Source organism: Nipponia nippon, unplaced genomic scaffold (genome assembly GCF_047370975.1).
Source record: "Nipponia nippon isolate SJK-2023a ecotype South Korea unplaced genomic scaffold, ASM4737097v1 scaffold_8, whole genome shotgun sequence".
NCBI lineage: Eukaryota > Metazoa > Chordata > Aves > Pelecaniformes > Threskiornithidae > Nipponia > Nipponia nippon.
In genome coordinates this window covers 26,649,458-26,667,700 of record NW_028262402.1, presented here as the reverse complement: position 1 = coordinate 26,667,700, position 18,243 = coordinate 26,649,458, and the positions used below count along the sequence as shown (strand labels likewise).

At 38.7% G+C, this 18,243-nt stretch overlaps 1 non-coding gene across 1 annotated transcript; it reads left to right on the top strand.

Annotated features, from left to right (window-relative positions):
* The first annotated feature begins 16,876 nt into the window (after positions 1-16,876).
* LOC148050533 (U4 spliceosomal RNA) lies at positions 16,877-17,009 on the top strand. The gene has a single exon (XR_015701155.1). It is a non-coding gene; the product is annotated as a U4 spliceosomal RNA (small nuclear RNA).
* Positions 17,010-18,243: the final 1,234 nt, after the last annotated feature.

Genomic DNA, 18,243 nt, shown 5'->3' with positions numbered 1-18,243 from the left:
GAAGGGCATCAAGGGCAAAACAATCATTGCTAGAACAACTTTTGCATTTCAGTCATCCTGATGGGCAGGTAAAAAACTCAACCCAAACCAAACTGAACAAAAAACCTCAGGCTGAAAAAGCATTGACTCTTCTAGTATATACAGTGTGCAGTGGAGAAGGAGGGCAACAAAGATGGCAAAAGGACTAGAGGGCATGACTTATGAACAGTGGATAAGGATACGAGATTTGTTCAGCTTAGAGGAGACGGAGAGGTGACTTCATTGCTGTCTACAAGTTCCTCAAGAGGGATAGTGGAGAGGGAGGTGCTGATCTCTCTCTGGTGTCTGGTGATAGGACACAAGGGAAAGGCTTAAAGCCGCATCATGGGAAGTTTGGATTGGATATTAAGAAAAAGTTTTTTACTGAGAGGGTGGTCAAGCACTGGAACAAGCTCCCCTGGGAAGTGGTCATGGCCCCAAGCCTGTCTGTGCTCAAGAAGCATTTGGACAATGGTCTTAGATATAAGGTTTAAGTTTTAAGTTGCCCTGTGTGGAGTCAGGAGTTGGACTTAATGATCCTCATGAGTCCCTTCCAACTCAGGATATTCTATCATTCTAAGTGGAAGCTTTCTGCTAGCATAACTCTCAACTATTTATAACCAAGTTTTATTTCATATTAAAACATAAATAACTCTCTCTCTTTCTTTTTCTCTGTGACTTTTTAATTTTGTTAATTACAACAGATAATTCTTCCTTGAACGTATGCCTCAAAGTGTTTTGTGGACTTATGTTTAATATCTTTAAAACACAAAAATTAGATGATTATGAATAAAATACCATGATGTTTAAAGGCAAGCTTTATCCTAGAGAATGGACTTGCCCAGTATTCCTCTGGCCTTATTTCCTGGAAGTTTTTCATATCGAAGCAAATATGAAATGTCTACTTTGGTGTCATATAATGTGTTTAATAAGGAAGCAGATAAGTTTTCATTTTAAAAGCTATAGTAAACTGGTGTTTATAGAGACAGAGATGTTACACCTTGGGATTATTGTTTCCTTAAATTTCTTCTGACATCAGTAAAAACTAGTTATTCATATACTCATCAGCAAGCGTCTGGCAAGTGTTAAAAAATCAGATGCTGACAACAGAAGAAGTAGCTGTAGGAATGGAACTGTCTTTTTCTTGGATTATTCATATCTCTGTTAAGCTCCCCCTAAAGTAATTAAAGAGTAAGGCATTCATCTAGAGGATAAATCATCCTTGCAAAATAGCAAGATGAGAGCAGAAGGAGAAAGGAGGGGGTGAATGCTATATGACTAGATAAATTGTTTGAAAATTTTTTTTTCTATTATGCATTAGGTGTTAAAAAGGATTATGGAAATGAGATGGGATAGAGACGAGTGCTCTGTTCTTGTGTTGAATGACTTTCAGGACAGCAGTTAATAGAACTGTTTATCACATTGGAAGGTCGCATGAAACATGGCTGTCAGAAGACTTCAGAATAAAGTGCACTTCATGCTAAAAATAAAAACAGACCCACACTTCATTTATGTTTTGTAAAATTCTAATGTGGTTATTTAATCTCAAAGGAGAAATTCTCATCATGATCATGGCAATGTTGCTGAAATCAGCAAGGTCATCCACTATCTGCTCAATTTCTCTGCTAGCGGTTTTCAGTTTAACAGGGTTTTTATACAAAATAGTCTTGGGCTAAAAATTAGATCAAGTGATTTTTGGGAGGGAGAAGAAAGTATGGCAAAATAACAGTATACTTAATTGAAATTTCTGAGATTATTTCTACACTGTAACAACTAATACTAATAGTAGGTGTTATTCCAAAGGATTCACTGTAGGACCTTTAGACAGACAAAGACAGACCATTTGATAATGTGTGAGATAGACTGAGCTGGAGTTCCTCTGTTGCTCTCATGAGCAGGCACCACGTGCCTGTTGTGGCTTCTCCGTATTATGCAGCTATAATTCCCCTGCAGAGGCTGAACTACATTTCAGACCTTGTGCCCAATCACATTTCAGTGCTGGAGCTTCCAACAGTGACAACCCTGGAGCTCACAGGCTTTTACTGATGGGGTCAGCTGACCAGCGGGAACCAGGACAAACTCCATTTCACACATCACCAGATGTAACTTTTCACTCCATGAAACATGCTATATCGAATACAACAGAGCTCCTAGAAACTTCATTGAATACTCAGAGAGATGACAGTGCCTTGCACCAAGTGCACTGAGCTCATTGCTATCTCCTAAGGTGGAAGGCTGTCAATAAAAGGTGGTGTGCCCTTTTATTTTCTCAGCATTTTCTCAATGTGCTGCCAATGCTGAGATCACCATAGAAAGTATCCTGCAGGTGGGAGATGCTGATTAAGGACAAGAAATAATTAGCTTAGAGCTTTGCCTTTACCTTACCTAAAGTGATTTCTAACTGCAGTGTCTTCTCAGGTAAATTGTGTCAATGAAGATTTTCTGCAAAGTTTTCTCCAGGATTGACAGAACTAAGAGAAACTTTGAGTGGGATTTGTGGGAAAGGAAATACTTTGACAAAGATCCCAGGCTGAACAATTTCTCTTGGGAGGAAAAAAAGCTGCCAGTGAATATCAAACTGTTGGTGCCTGTTCTCCCTCACCAACTCGTCCAGTCAATCTTTTGTCAGAAAATGAGAACTATCTTTTTTTACTCGCTTTTACTTGCATAGCCAGTTTTGCCTACAGAGAATACACACACACATTTCTAAAATAAGTTCTTTATGTAGTTAAGGTAGTTTTATTTCCAAAGAAATTAATTCAGTTTTGGCATGCATTTAAACTTAAGATTTTTTTGTCCTAAGAATATTCCATTTTTTTTTTTCGCTTTGATCTCTTCCTAGTCTACTTTGGGCTGAATGTACATTAAATTCTGCAGCTCTGTAGTTGAGGCCCTAAACCTACTGAATTAAACGATGATAATGCTTTGTTCTACCTGACCTAGTCCTTTTCACAGGAAGTTACATTTCATTGAGATTGTCCTCAGAGGTCATGTCCTAGGGATTTTTATTTTTTTTTTAATTAGATTAACCCACACTTGCAATTGTCTTCATTTTTGTAACATAACAGTGTTTAGCTACCTTCTGCTTTCTGCTGGTGGCTTCCAAATAGCAGGTAATATCGCGAGCCTGGAAGCAGAGTCAGCACCCTGCTTTATGACTGCTTATGAATTTAGGGACAGTCTTTGCCATGGAGTCACCCGAGAATTAATCTAAGAAACTATGGGTCAGAAGGAGTCACAAAATCCTGGTTATGTCCAGCAGCCTCAGCAAAGAATCTTTTTGCCTGCTACAGACAAGTCCTGTCACTTTTCAAATGCAGTGCCCCATTAAAGACCTAATCAACATAAAAACCTAGTCAGAGAAAGAACCATTAACCCCCTGGGCCTTTACTAACTTCATCACCTTTTTTAGCTGAAATACTGTCCCTTTCTAAGTCATTTAATGATGGACCTTAATATTGGTGCCTGTGAAATTGCTCAACCAATGCTTTGGAGAAAGGTTAGGGGAATGTGAAATAGGCAGTTCATCAGGGCAAGAGAGAGAAATTTCACCTCCAAAACCAGCATGCAACCTTTACCACTTTCTAAATCTTTGTGTTGATTGGTAATAAACTTCGGATTTGGTGTCCAACTTCAAGCTCAAACATGCTTTCATTAAAAGCCTTCACAAAGAAAGATGTTTTCATCTTTCTGCTGTAAACTCTGACCCACCTGGTTCCTGCGTGTATTCAGCTGTCTTAGTTACTGCTCAGGAAAAGCCAGCCTCCATCAGACACAGGTTTGGGGTTTTTTTTAAATTAATTTTTTCTTTATAATCTAACCAATACTTTTAATCTAGCCAATACAGTGAAAAGTAACTGTCACTTCTCTTGGTTGAAGACATTAGATTTATGATTATATTTAAAATGGCACAGAAAGGAAGAAAGCAGTTTTTAGCTACTGAATGAGAAGCATAGCCTTTTTAAGTGCTACTGAGAAGTAAAGATTCAGCTCAACTGGAAGTAATCTGTTCTTATTTTGATCACATCAGTTTTTGTATGCATCTGTCACATTTTGCAGTGAATCCTTTCTTTTCTAGAAAATTCTGCAAAGCTTCTAAGTGTTAGCTAACCAGTACTGAATGCCTTGCACTTCCACAGAGCTAAAATGACTTCTTCCAAGACTGCGTTCCTATGTATGAAAACCAGCAGTTGAACACCAGGCTGCTATGTTGGGCCTGTGCCAGTGCAGATATGATACTCAAATTTAAACACAGGAGACCCTAGGTCCTCTTTTTGAGGTACTATAACCTCTAGCTCTATTTCCAAAAGGTCCTATGTCCATGCAAGAAACAGATCCAACACCTGGAATTTTCACAGTGCAAGGACATGGGATATCCATGTTTCCCTGGGATTTGATGATTTAGGAGGCTATTTCCCACAAGCACCTTTGGAAGTTCTATATGAAGCTTAACTGAACCCTTTAGTCATGCCAACAATTACTAGCAGGGTAAATGCAGAATCATCTAACATTGAAGAAATTGAATACTGTCAAGAAAACTTCTCCATCTATTTTATAATAATGGAATTCCTGTTACTTTTAAGAAAACATTTTTTTCCCTCCTATCACTCATATTATACATATCCCCCACCTTATGTTTCACACTCAATATGATTTAAATTTCTTTTTCATTTTTAACTGGTGCTATAGGATGAAAATTTTCATGGTGAAAAATTTTTTCTTTTTTGCACAAGAATGGTTTTCTATAATGCTATTATATTGTATTGATTAAGCAATTATGTCTTAGTCATAGAAAAATTGGGGAAAAAAAGACACAAGCCCCAGATGATTAAAGCATGCAAGATACTGTGGGGAAGGTAAATGTTTGAGAGTCAATCATTTTAAAGTACTGCCCACCCACTCTACACCTCCAGAGATCTTCCCAGTCCTTGTTGACCTCAGCTTTCATTCCTGCCTTTCTCCTCCAGCTACTGCATCACTGTCACAGGGTGCAACTCTGAGAGATTTGTGCCTGACATTGAGTGAGCAGTGCCACAAGCATCCTTGGAGCCTCTCAAGAACTCAGAGGCTACCAAAATGCCAGCAGCATTTCCTCTCCATAGTGAAAAATCCAGGGGAGCTGCAGTGACCTGATTCTGCAATCCTTCATCGAAATGAAAGCATAATATGCTGAACTAGATAGAGAACAGTTGGTACTCAGAGGCTTTGTTATGTCTGTACTGGTGCTGTATTAGGGCCATGACAGAATGGTTTTGCTAGCAGTGTTTCTTAGCTGTCTATACCTAAAATTTAGGAGAAGTATATTCCCCCTTAACAAAGCCCAATTCCTGTCAGCATCACAAGTGCCTTACAAAAGCCTAGCACCTTCATGCTATAATAGCTGGCTGGAAAAGACATGATCTGAAGCAGTTTCAACATTTCTCACATAGAGGCCAGGCAGGGCCAGTCTTCCATCTGAAACTCCATTATGTGCACAGTTTAATTTAACAAGTAGCAGTATTTCTGCTGCATGCTTTCTGTCCCTCATTGCTGTGTTGTTTGTTTCCAGACTGAATTGTTTTTATTGATTTTGTACTGTTTTGTCTAATGATTTTTCTTGTAAACCCCACTTAATATGATTTATGACCTTCACTCTTCTGCCGCAAATCCAGTTGCAGGATGCTTACTCTACCAGTAAATCAATTATTTTAAACATTACCTCAAAGGGTCTTCTCAGCAAGTTTCTCCATTGCACCTTAGAGGTGTCCTCTGCCTTTTCCTCCTCCTGTCACTTCATGTTTAACATCTTTATCTCTTGATGTGCACACACTCCCCTTTGGAACACACTTCTCATAAACATCTTTCGAGGATAAGGTATCTGGGGAGACTCCACTAGGCTACTTTTTTTAACATTTACTGTGTAGCTGACACAGTTTGCTTATCCATAGCCCTGATAGTTACAAAAGCAATCTGTGGATGGTTTAAGCCTTTTCGTATCAGAAGGGGATGTCAATCTGGTTTGACTTACCATTCACATAATTAGAAACAAACAAACAAACAATCAAAAGCCTGGCAAGGCTGTGATTTGAACCAGCATCTCCCTCATGAGCCTAGTAAATTCAGGCTACAATGTAGTTTACCTTGTTTCTGTGGTACAAAACTACAGAGATTATAAATTGTCTTGAAATCAGCAAGTACGTAACTCATCCTTTCATATGCACTTTCCAAGTTTTAAAGCTAAAATGCCAAAAGAGTAAAAGAGTAACTTGTGTTGAAGGAAAAGGGATTTTTGTGGCTTTAGACCAGGGAAGCTCTCATTTGTGGCTTACATATTAAAAGCTACAGCAAGGAAAAGAATCCTAGTGTCTCCTGGTCATAACATAATGACTGCATAAAACAAACCTTATGGCACACTAAAACCTTATGACACACTAAAAATAAGCTTTTTGCCTCCCCTTTTCATGTTAACAAACCCTAGGAAGAAAACATAACAAAAGGCAGAAATAGCTGGTACCTTTCTACTTTACTTTAATCACCAACTCTAAGCTGATTTTTGGTCTAAAACCTCTGCTAGGAATAACATCTTGCTATTAAGTTGGATTACACAGTAGAATTAAGCAGTTTTCTCCTCCATTCAGCTTAGAAGAATGTATGTTAAAAACTTAAAATCAGTAAAAACATTAACCACAAGATTCAATCAAGACTTACCTATTTGAACTGCAAAAGTGATAGTGGAGCTAAGAGATGTACAGAATATACCAGAACAAGGACAGACAAGTCTTATTTCCCATTAGTCTGATGAAGCCGAGGTAGTTAAGAGATACTAAATCAAATGGATTGTACTAACATAACCTGACTTGACAAGACGTATCTGTAAGATGCTGCCATTATAACTGTCTATCAGTTTTCTGTAAGTCTTTAACACTGACAATTGCCTGTTTTTCACAGTTTATACCTGAGTAGCCAAATGCAGACTATGGACTCAGAAGCATGTAGGCAGTAATTTCCTTATAACTGGATCCAGATGACAGAATTTCTGGTTGCAAAATTTATTTTGTCAGTCAACTTTGTATGCTGCATGGCATATGTTAAAGAAACAGATGTGGGTAAAGTAACTTAATTTGCTTTATTTCTTTGGCTTGTATGTGGATGGGTTTATTGTCCTCTGTTCAGTAACAGTTTAGCAAGTGGCTGGTGCAGACTACAGAGGCTAGAACATGCCTGTGCACTGCATACTTAGATATCTTTTATCTGAAAAGGGCACAACATAACCCTGCCCTTGGACTCTGCAGGAAGGATAATGTGGTAGACAACACCAAGAAGCCCACTGAACCCTAGTCCGATAGGTCATTTAAAATTAAAGAAGCACTTTGCTTCTACTTGGCTACAGAAGCATGAAGTATTTTGCACCTGAGTTTAAGTGATTACCTTTGTTCAGATACATATTTTAGCTGTGTATTCTGTTTCATGTCGATTCACCCTGACAAGCTGAAGAACACACATACCATGCAGTTCATTTTCACAGAACCGTTTTTTCTATGCCTCCTATTTCCTCAGGTCTTAACCCCAAAACAATTATTTGATTTTGCTTTACACTATATAAATATGCAATGCTGATAGATAACCTCACATAGTTCTCATAAAAAAAAAAAAAAAAAAAAGACTGGTGCTTAACTCTTGAGCATATAATGTAAAGTGAAAGATTCATTCAGAAGAAGTACCCAATTGTTCACCACCTGGTATGTGCAGTATAACTTCCCAGCCATCTTGTTGAAAGTACATTTGAGCTAATACAAACTGGTTTTATGTGAGACTAGAAGGAGAAGAGGAAAAAAAAACAACAAACAGCAGTGCACTCAACATCCTCCATGCATGGCATCTAGGCAAAAGATGATGTGGTTTTGTTCAGTACATGCTCTAATCTTAGTCTCAGCAATGTTATTTCAAGGTGTACTCTGTAGCGAAAACAATAAACTTCATAGACTGACAATGTAATTTGTGTCTACTGTGTCCTTAAGGAAAAGAGGGGTTAATGCTAATAAATGCCTTAATTAACTCTAATAGGGGTTAATAAATCTGTATTAGTATAATTTTATAGAATGATTTTAGCTCTCAAATCCAAAATATTGTACAAACTTGGCATAATCTCTCTGAAGTCACTGAAGAGTTTACCTCTCTTATGCAAAATTCAAATACAGAGGACGAATTTTGCTCACATCAAGTTCTTTTTGACTATCATCAATTCAGAATGACAGTGGTTAAAAAAATACAATACCATTGGTTGCATTACATGGGTAATATCTCTAGAAGATTAATTATTCTTGAATAATTCATCCATTGCTTGTGTCAAACAAAAGTATGTCTTCAGGAGCAGGGAAGCAAAGGTCTTTTCCCAACTATACCTTTGCCTTCTACATAATCTCCTGTTCCTGTGTGCACGGCAGAAGCAGGCATATGCCTGGTTCTTTTGAAGGACTGATGCACAATCATTTTTTAAGATGGCTTCCTCTAAAAGCTGTTCAGCTGCACCTTACATAGCAGGCAAGAGTCCTACTGGTGACTGTCTTACTCCTCCCCACCTCAATATTTATATCAGACTCCACCAAAATATTGCACAGAGAGAATTTGACAGGGAAGAGGTAGTGCTTACTCGTAAAGGCAGAGGTGCACCAAAGGGGTGTCTCCAGGAGAGCAAATACCACCACTACAGGCATTTGTAAAAGGTGCGTGCCCTGAAAAATGCATTACCCTATCCCTAATTCTGGTCACACACATGTACCACCAGGGTCACACAATAGCTCCTGGGAGAACACCACACCACTGTGCAAGCCTCACTGCAGGCAGACTGTGTTTCTGGCAGGCTGCAGCCTGAGAATCACAGAAACTCCATGCTAAAATTTGCCATCTCATTTGCATAGAGATTCAAGCTATTAGAAAACTATCCATTAATACTTTTTGATACATCAAGAAGATGTGTACATTTAATAATCTTGCATGAGGTGGACCTTCACCATGACAGTTGACCAATTCCTACAAGAAGCAAATGCAATAAAGAGACCTGTTAGGAGAGCTGAGTACCTTTGTCCCCAATGGGACAAAGACAAGAAATCCTTGAGCATTAACAATTACTAACAGGAAAGCCTTTCTCTTTAGAGACTGTGCCTTTCTAACCTACTGTAACATAGAAGTAAATTAACACTAGTAAATTGATGGTTTTGTAATAAAAGAATTATCACCTCACCTGCAACTATGATTCCCTGCAATATTCAAGTACAGTTGTTATTACAGATTTGCTGTGTGATACATCAATTTTAAATGTTAATCTGCTAATATCCTTGAAGCATCTCAATCTCCAGTGAGTATAGTATGACCAGATCAGGAGAGACAGCATGCATCATTGCAAGATTACAAGCACTTTTAATTCAGTCATGTTGACCTTCCAGCAGTGAGCTTAAAAACTGCTGAAAAATGAACCTTTCAGTGATAAGACTGACTGCCATTGAAATTTAATTGCCCCTGGTGTTTGTGTGACTAAAGGCCTCACCTTGTCAATGCTTGCACTGGTTTTGGTAGCACCAATAAACAGAATGCTTTATCAGCTTTGACAGTTATGCCTGAGAGCAAGGATTTAAAATGAACTAGTTAAAAGAACCAAAATATCCTAGCTGCTATTTTAAAAAAAAGAAGTATTTGATATTTCTTACTCAGACAAGTGTCTTCTAGGATCTGCAGTTCATTTGTTCCCAGTACTTTTAGGGTCTTGAAAATACAGTAACTAATTCATGAACTGAACTTACACTAAATTTTCATTAAACACCATCCTGCCCTCCCACCCACCCCACGCTGCCAAAAAAAAAAAAAAAAACAAAACAAAAAAAACCCAGAGTGTTAAGAGTTGTTATGGTTGACAAATAAACATCACAAGTGGAAACTGACCCACCTCTCAGACGTATTGGTGAGCATTTTTCTGCTAGAAACTATGGAAACGTACAGTGATACACTCTGCTTAGCTCTTAAGTCTAAGATGTATTTGCACTTCAGAAATGTTACCCATGCAGTGAAGTTAAATGACCTAATTACAAATTCAATTAATTCAATGAAAAGAAGTTGAAGTCAGTGACAGACTAAATTAACTTCATCTCTAACAATAAAGCTGGAAATGCAGGGGGAGCATCTTTGTAGAAGATACTTTGGATAGGTGCTCTCTGCATGTTATATTTTTTTTGCTCTTTCATGTTAAAGCAAAAATTCTGTTTTAAATTGCGCTAAAAGTTCATGTTAATTTCAGTTAATAACTTAAGGCCAAGTTATAAAATATGACTTCCTGACAAGGACGGGTAGGAAAAGAGGAGTAGGAAGTTTTAGAAAACTAATAGAAATGACAGATGTGGCATTTTTATGATCACTATGTCACACAACTGCACGAACAAATGGCAAGCTAGAGGTTGTCAATTTAATAAGATGCAAATATGGGGAATCTCTCTCATGATTTATAAAGTGTTGGAACAGTCTTGAAAATACTGTTGACAGCAGAAGGGGTCTTTAAACTAGAAGGAACTTGTTGAGTGATGCTCAGAGGAGAATGAAGGTGAGCTCCAGATGGAAAGTGGGCTCTGCCTCCTGCTACATTCACTTCACCCAGCAGTAAAACCAGGAGGAGTTCTGTGGAAGGAGACATGAGAGAGAATAAAGAGTTTCCACCATGAATACAGGAAGGATAAGAAAAGGTAGTTTTTCATCACACTTTCTGTGCCCACATCCTGCCAGACAGTTTGTGCCCTGTTCCAGCTAAGGAGGGATCTTACTGTGAAACACCTTCTTACTTTTTTATATGAAACAGTTTCCAAATTTATAATCAAGAATTTAATCAAGAATTTAACCCTCTCTTTTGCTAGACTAAATACATAGCAACTTTTAAAAATAAGAAATTAGCTTAATCTGAGCTCAGCCAAATATAATAAGTATTTCTGGGATTCTTCACAACATTGCAGATAAACCCTTTGGGTCCCTACATGCAAAAGCAATTTTAGGAAATCTGGAAGGCTGAGGTTTTTTTCTATTATTGCAGGTCCGTTTGGGGATTAGTGGAAATGCAGTCTATAATGGACGTGAGAGGAAAGCTCCTGAATCTAGATGTGCTTAGCAAAAAAAAATATCCTGAATTATTAGTCCTCTGCTGACTCCTATCAAATTGTAGCTGAAAAGCTTTCAAAAATAGGGGCCTATCTATCATTCAAAATAGAAGAAAAATCTTCTGGATAGATTTCTAACACTACTTCTCCTTAAGAAAATGGAAAAAGAAAACAACCTACACCCCCAAAACACCCCATGAAATATTGACAAACGCACACTATTGAAGCAAAACTTTATATTGTTCCAAACATGTGTCTCTATATCTGACAAGAAAAAGAGAGATCTGAAAAGGTACACCTGACATGCCTTTAAGGATCTACCAGAAGGGGCCCAAACCAGCAGAAACGCATATGCAGAATGAAAGACAAAAATAAAAATAGTAGAGACAAGATGATGACTATTACTAGGTGAACCAGCTTTCCAGTGAAACATACCTCTTGCTGTTTCCTTGGTAGATGATTATGTACAGGTATCAGACTGTCAGTGCCTGAACAATTCGTAAGTATCTTTAAAATAGAACTCAAGTAATTGACAATTTTTTGTTAAAAAAGAAGGTAAAGTTATATCCCATCACAGCTGTCACATGAGCTTTAAGTCTCATACCAATAGCTCCCGACCTTTCTTCTTCTGTGGGCTCCCCAGCAGTTCCAATAGGGTGTAAAATGGAGAGTGAAGGCAAGACTACAGGTAGACTGGTTTTCTCCTCTTTCATAAAGATCCTAAAAATAGCCTATGGAGCCTGTGTTTTCTGTCCCTCAGGCATCTATTATCTGGACCCAAAGCTATGGAGTACTAGACTTTCTAAGACATCATCTCATTCACCTAACAGAAAATTATAACCTACATTTTCATCAGTGCTTGTTTAATGGAGAAAAGCACCCAGAGCCATTGCTGTTCTAGGTGGCGTCACCTGAACAAGCTGAGCTGGAAACCTCCAACTGGAGCAGAAACGCAACGCAGAGTAACAGAAAAATATTCTAAATCACTGCCAAAGACATGACCCAGACAAGCACACAAATTATTTTCCTAATGTAAGATGCCTCTGTACAAAAGATTCTGCCATAATAGCACTTTCTTATGAGCGTGGCTTCAACCTAAAATAAAAAGTTTTGCCTTTAGAGCTATACTATATTGACCTTAAGAGCCACTGAACAACCTAAAATAAAAAGTTTTGCCTTTAGAGCTATACTATATTGACCTTAAGAGCCACTGAACAACACAAAACAAAACAATGTGCCATGGGGATTATGCATTCATGCAAAGATATTTTGATAATTTGAGATAAAATGTAACTTCCTTACTACCTAAAATGTATTTCTGTTTTTTCCAGAGTTATATCAGATATGACATTTTAAATTATAAAATCATAGTCATTTTATAATTTAAAACACCATGAAATAATAGATTTTCAGATCAAGTCACAAAACTGCTAATGCATTATGTCTTTTTATATTCACTTAATCCAAACCCTCCAATGTAATTAACATAAACCAGTCTGCACAGGGGCATATTTAGCTACTAATCCCATGGAAATGAGAAAGGAATTATTAATAAAAGCTCAGGAACTCAGTTTGCCCATCCTTCTACATACAAGAACACTGACTCAAGCTCACATTTTAGAAAGAAAAATTCCCAATCTGGACCCAAGTTTATTATCCTATTTGTAAAGCAGTTGCCATTTTTGCCAAGTCAGGCACTAAAACCATGTAATGAAAGGGTTTAAACCCATTCATAGTTATTTTCTGAATTGTAGGCTTGATTCTGTCCCATTTATATGAAATATTTCTCCTTTTATATATCCATATATCTATACCTGTCTATCTATATAAATAATATAGCCACACCATCTTTAAAAGGTAATAGCCAACAACACAAGAATAAATTTCAATTGTTGATTAAAGAGTATTTAATACTTTAGACTAAGCAATATTTTTACAAAAAAGTTTTAGAGACTCCCTAAGAAATGAACATCCTGAGCAAGCAGGATGTGTGGGAAGTGTCTTATCCCACAACATATTTCCTATGATGCATTTATGAGTCTTCTATAACTCTTCTTTCAGGTTTGTAAATGTTCAGAATCCTCAAGGGACAAAACAAGGATGTGCCTTAACTCCTCCACAGTCTTTGATAGTAACTGAACTTCCTGCTGTAAATGTAGTTAATACACTCAGTCTGTGATGTCTGTATGTGATGTTTTGTGACTAACATGGCTAGCAAAACTGTAAGAGACATGACATGAAGGAAGAAATACAGAAAACTCACTCCAAAACCATACTGTAAAGAACAATCCATTCTCCATAACATTGTTTTGACCCATCCCTTCTTTCACCATTAGGTAAAAGTCATGATTTGCTTTATTCAACTGTTACAAATTTACAATTTGTTACTAACATCACAAGTATTTCTCTTGCTTATCCTTCAGCCATCAAAAAAATTAGGTAAATAATTCTTTTCAAAGATGGTGTTCTTTGTCTTAATTAGGTATCATAAGAAATTAAGCCCATTGATTGAAAATAAAGTGAAAAAAAAAAAAACAACCCAAAAAAACCCCACTCCACACCAAAACCATGTTGTATTTATAAATGCCATTTGTTAACTGGTAACATAACTGATAGCAGTTTAAGAACTGAGTGCCAGCAGCAGTTATAACGTTATTAATAATGTTCAAATGTTATGACTCCTCACCTGAAGAAATGCTAATCATCTGTTTAGATTTTGCTATGGGAGCAGCCTGGCTCCTCTCTCTCACCCATGCACTCATCTAAATGTCTGTCATGCTCTTCGTGAAGAGCATGTGAGACAATTAAGCCAGTTTTTCTTTTGAAGTTCTTGGCTACAAGAAGGTTTAACTACTTTTTTCGATGAGATCTAGTATTCCTAGTGATATTTTATTAACTTCATCCTTTGGCAAAAAACTCTCCCCACCCCCTTACTCAAAACAATTCTGAATTTATAATCCTATTCCCTGATCACACAGGAAAATAAATCAGGACAGGGTTCAGCTCAGCCACTGAACTGCCCTGTGGTTTCCAAGTGCCCTGTGCTTTCCAAGCACCCACCCATGGCACAATCCTCTTACCAGAAGGAAGAATTAGGGAGAAGGAAAGCACTTCTAGCAAACCTGAGAAGGGCAGGAGAAGTTATATTTTACTTCTATTTGTGTTTTCCTCCAGTACATCTTCCTCTTCATCCTATGTCCAAAAGCACGTTGCACTTTTTATGGTTTTTGCTGCAACGTACAGGCTTAGTTTACTCAAGCACTAGTTCCTAGAGGTGTGAAAGACACTTTATGTCACTTCTAACCCACATTGCCCAACCCAAATTGTTCCTGTCCCAATTCTCCTAGCCCGGATGAGCTCTCAGACCAATATGCTGCAACCCAACCAATGATACAAAAGCGAAGAGGATAAGTGGTACCAGCCCTACAGTCTTCCACACCCTGATCCAGCCCTCTTCTCCAACTGCAGCTTCGCAGTTTCCACCCCTGGTTTCCACCCACCCAGCCTAGTTAAGTCACCAGGTGCCAGCATGATTCAGCTGGCCATCCCTGCTCCCAAAAAGGAGTGGCGTAGTGGCAAGCATGAGGCAGGGGAAGCTGATGGGAAAAGGAGACAGGTGATCTCCCAAGCTGTACTTGTACCATGTTTGGGCATGCAGCGTCCACCTCCACCAGCAACATGGCAGCTGCCATGCTACAAGCACTCCCAGAGGCCAGATCCCATCACCCAAGCATTTCCACCCACTCCAAATCACAAAAAATGCAAGCTGGGGTATCGCAAGTGGCTTTGCACCCATGAAAAGCCGCAAGAGGGGTCACTGCTTGCTGCCCCTTGTCACTTTGGCCATGTCTCTAACAGGCCACCAGTAGTTTTTATGAGATCACACAGTGACCCAGATTAATTCAGAGAATATCAGGCCTTAAAAAAAAAAAAAAAAAAGAAGAAAAGAAAAATAAGGGGGACTTTTCAGGTGGATCAATTTGCTGGATTTTAAGTTAACTAGCTCCTCATACACATTTCTGAATAAGAATGGAGGTAAGCTAGGGACCAAAAAATTTCCTTGTCAGGGCTCCTGAGTCTTGGTTAGATACTAATTTTCAAAGCACTGCTGTTATACAACCACATAATAAAGCATTTAACAATAATAGGAATTCTAATTAAGCAAAATGCACTTTATGCTGTAGCACATAAAATACGATTGCAGAGATTAAGAACATTTGTCCCTAGTTGCCATACACAGATAATGCTTTTATACATGGAGAATCATTTGTTAACATATCTAATATTTTAAAAACCCAAAGAACTAAAAAATATAGTTAAAAATTATAGGAAATGTTTCTTAAATCCAAAGGCAGTGTCTAAAATCAGAAATATACACAGAACAATCACTAACCATTAAGACATTTTTACTGCAAATTGTGCCAAGAAAACTATAATGTAGAAAGAATCAGAGCTATTATCCTCACACATTTTCCACATATATACATTGACGTATGTATATGTACATTGTGTACAATGTGTACAAATATACATGTACATAAATCAGCTTCTTAAAGGCTGAATGGCGGCTAATCTCTCTTGCAGAAATAAGGTACTTCTGTTCAAAGATTGGACCACACTGGAAAATCAAAGTCCTGGCCTTGAAAATGCCACATGCCTCTTGGGATGTGCTCACTTTGATAGAATGGAAGATATTGAACACTTAGCTGGAAACTTCTGCAGATAGTGTGGGCTTTAATTATGGTGTCACAGATAACATGGTGTAGCTGAGAGTTAATACTGGTTTGCTATTATGCTAATCTTCTGTATTTAAGATTTTAATCCTCAAAGATAGGTAAAATATAATTTTCTCCACTTCCAATATTGTATATTGTATTTCAACATTGCAGTTCTGGGCATCTGTAATAAAAAAACAAAAATCGAAGATCAGTCAGTGCAAAGCTTTGACTAAATTTTGCATGGTTATGCAATGTTGTAGAAGACAGCTGATGCTTGATATTAAATCAAATACTTCTTCCTAGAAGAGTTTCACAACATGAATGGTGTTCCAGTGGCTGGTTACATGTTGAGTTGTAACATGGCCTGGACTAGTAAATGGACATGTTAAATAAATGTCTACCTGAGAAAAGAAACTGAAGAGGAAGAAGACAAATCCCTCATTTTACTCTATTGTTCTGAATGCTGACAGAAATTTTGCTATCAATGTAGATAGCAATGTAGATGGGTCAGGCCTCTGATCTACAGAGGATTTTGTTCTACTTTGTTTTAAGGAAAACATCTCTTTCTTTTCCACTTTCATCAGGAGATGTTAAATCCATATATATCTTACTTTCATGATATTTGGCATAATTGGCCCAAACCTGAATTCTTTTCTCTCTGAGGTTTACTTTCTATCAAATTGTATTCATTTTCCATCTAAACGCCCAAAGGATAATTTTAAATATGTTACCTAGGGACCCCACATAAAAGAGATCAAATGGTAAAAAATTAATGTTTTGCATAAAATTAATCATCTTGAAATGAAAACAAAGCCTTAGCCTATTGCATTTCAGGATAGCTCAGGGACACCATTAAAATGCCTTTTATGTCTATGACTGCAATAATTAAACTCTCTATTCTCTTATTTTGCATACCTAATAAATACAAAGAGAATAATCAAATTTTTGTTTAGCTGACATTGGGTGGTAAAGAAGTTAAAAACATCCCCTGCTTTTCTTTTTTTTGTTGCTTTTTTATTATACAGGCACAGGTTTGTGCAGTGGCAGTATCATAGCCAATGAGGTTAATCTGAGGTGTGATTATGGCTACATGATTTCCACCAAGCCACTCTCCATCATCTGTCAGCAGTCCTGGCTAATGGGGGAGGTCCCAGTTGACTGGAAATTAGCAAATATGACGCCCATCTACACGAAGGGCCAGAAGGAGGATCTGGGGAACTACAGACCTGCCAGTCTGACCTCAGTGCTGGGGAAGGTTATGGAACAAATCATCCTGAGTGCAATCACACAGCACGTACAGGACAACCAGGGGATCGGGCCCAGTCAGCATGGGTATATGAAAGACAGGTCCTGCTTGACTAACCTGATCTCCTTCTATGACAAGGTGTAAAGCTTAGTGCATGAGGGAAGGTCTGTGGATGTTGTCTACTTCGACTTTAGTAAGGCCTTTGACACCTTTTCTCACAGCATTCTCCTGGAGAAACTGGCTGCTCATGGTTTGGGCGAGCGTACTCTTCGCTGGGTAAAAAACTGGCTGAATGGCTGAGCCCAAAGAGTGGTGGTGAATGGAGCCAAACCCAGTTGGCGGCCGGTAACAAGTGGTGTTCCCCAGGGCTCAGTACTGGGCCCAGTTTTGTTCAATATCTTTATCAAGGATCTGGATGAGGGATCAAGTGCCCCCTCAGTAAGTTTGCAGATGACACCAAGTTGGGTGGAAGTGTTGGTCTGCTGGAGGGTAGGAAGACTCTGCAGAGGGACCTGGACAGGCTGGATCGATGGGCTGAGGCCAATTGTATGAGGTCCAACAAGGCTCAGTGTTGGGTCCTGCGCTTGGGTCACAACAACCCCATGCAACCCCCAGCTACAGGCTGGGGGAGGAGTGGCTGGAGAGCTGCCTGTCAGAAAAGGACCTGAGGGTGCTGGTCGACAGCTAGCTGAATATGAGCTGGCAGTGTGCTAAGGTGGCCAAGAAGGCCAATGGCATCCTGGCTTGCATCAGAAATAGTGTGGCCAGCAGGACCAGGGAGGTGATAGTGCCCCTGTACTCAGCACTGGTGAGGCCGCACCTCAAATACTGTGTTCAGTTTTGGGCCCCTCATTACAGGAGGGACATTGAGGTGCTGGAGGGTGTCCAAAGAAGGGCAATGAAGCTGGTGATGGGCCTGGAGAACAAATCTTACAAGGAGCAGCTGAGGGAGCTGGGGTTGTTTAGTTTGGAGAATAGGAGGCTCAGGGGAGACCTCATTGCTCGCTGCAACAACCTGAAAGGAGGTTGTAGCAAGGTGGTGGTTGGTCTCTTCTCCCAGGTAGCAAGCAACAGGATGAGAGGAAATGGGCTCAAGTTGTGCCAGGGGAGATTTAGATTAGATATTAGGAAATATTTATTCACGGAGAGA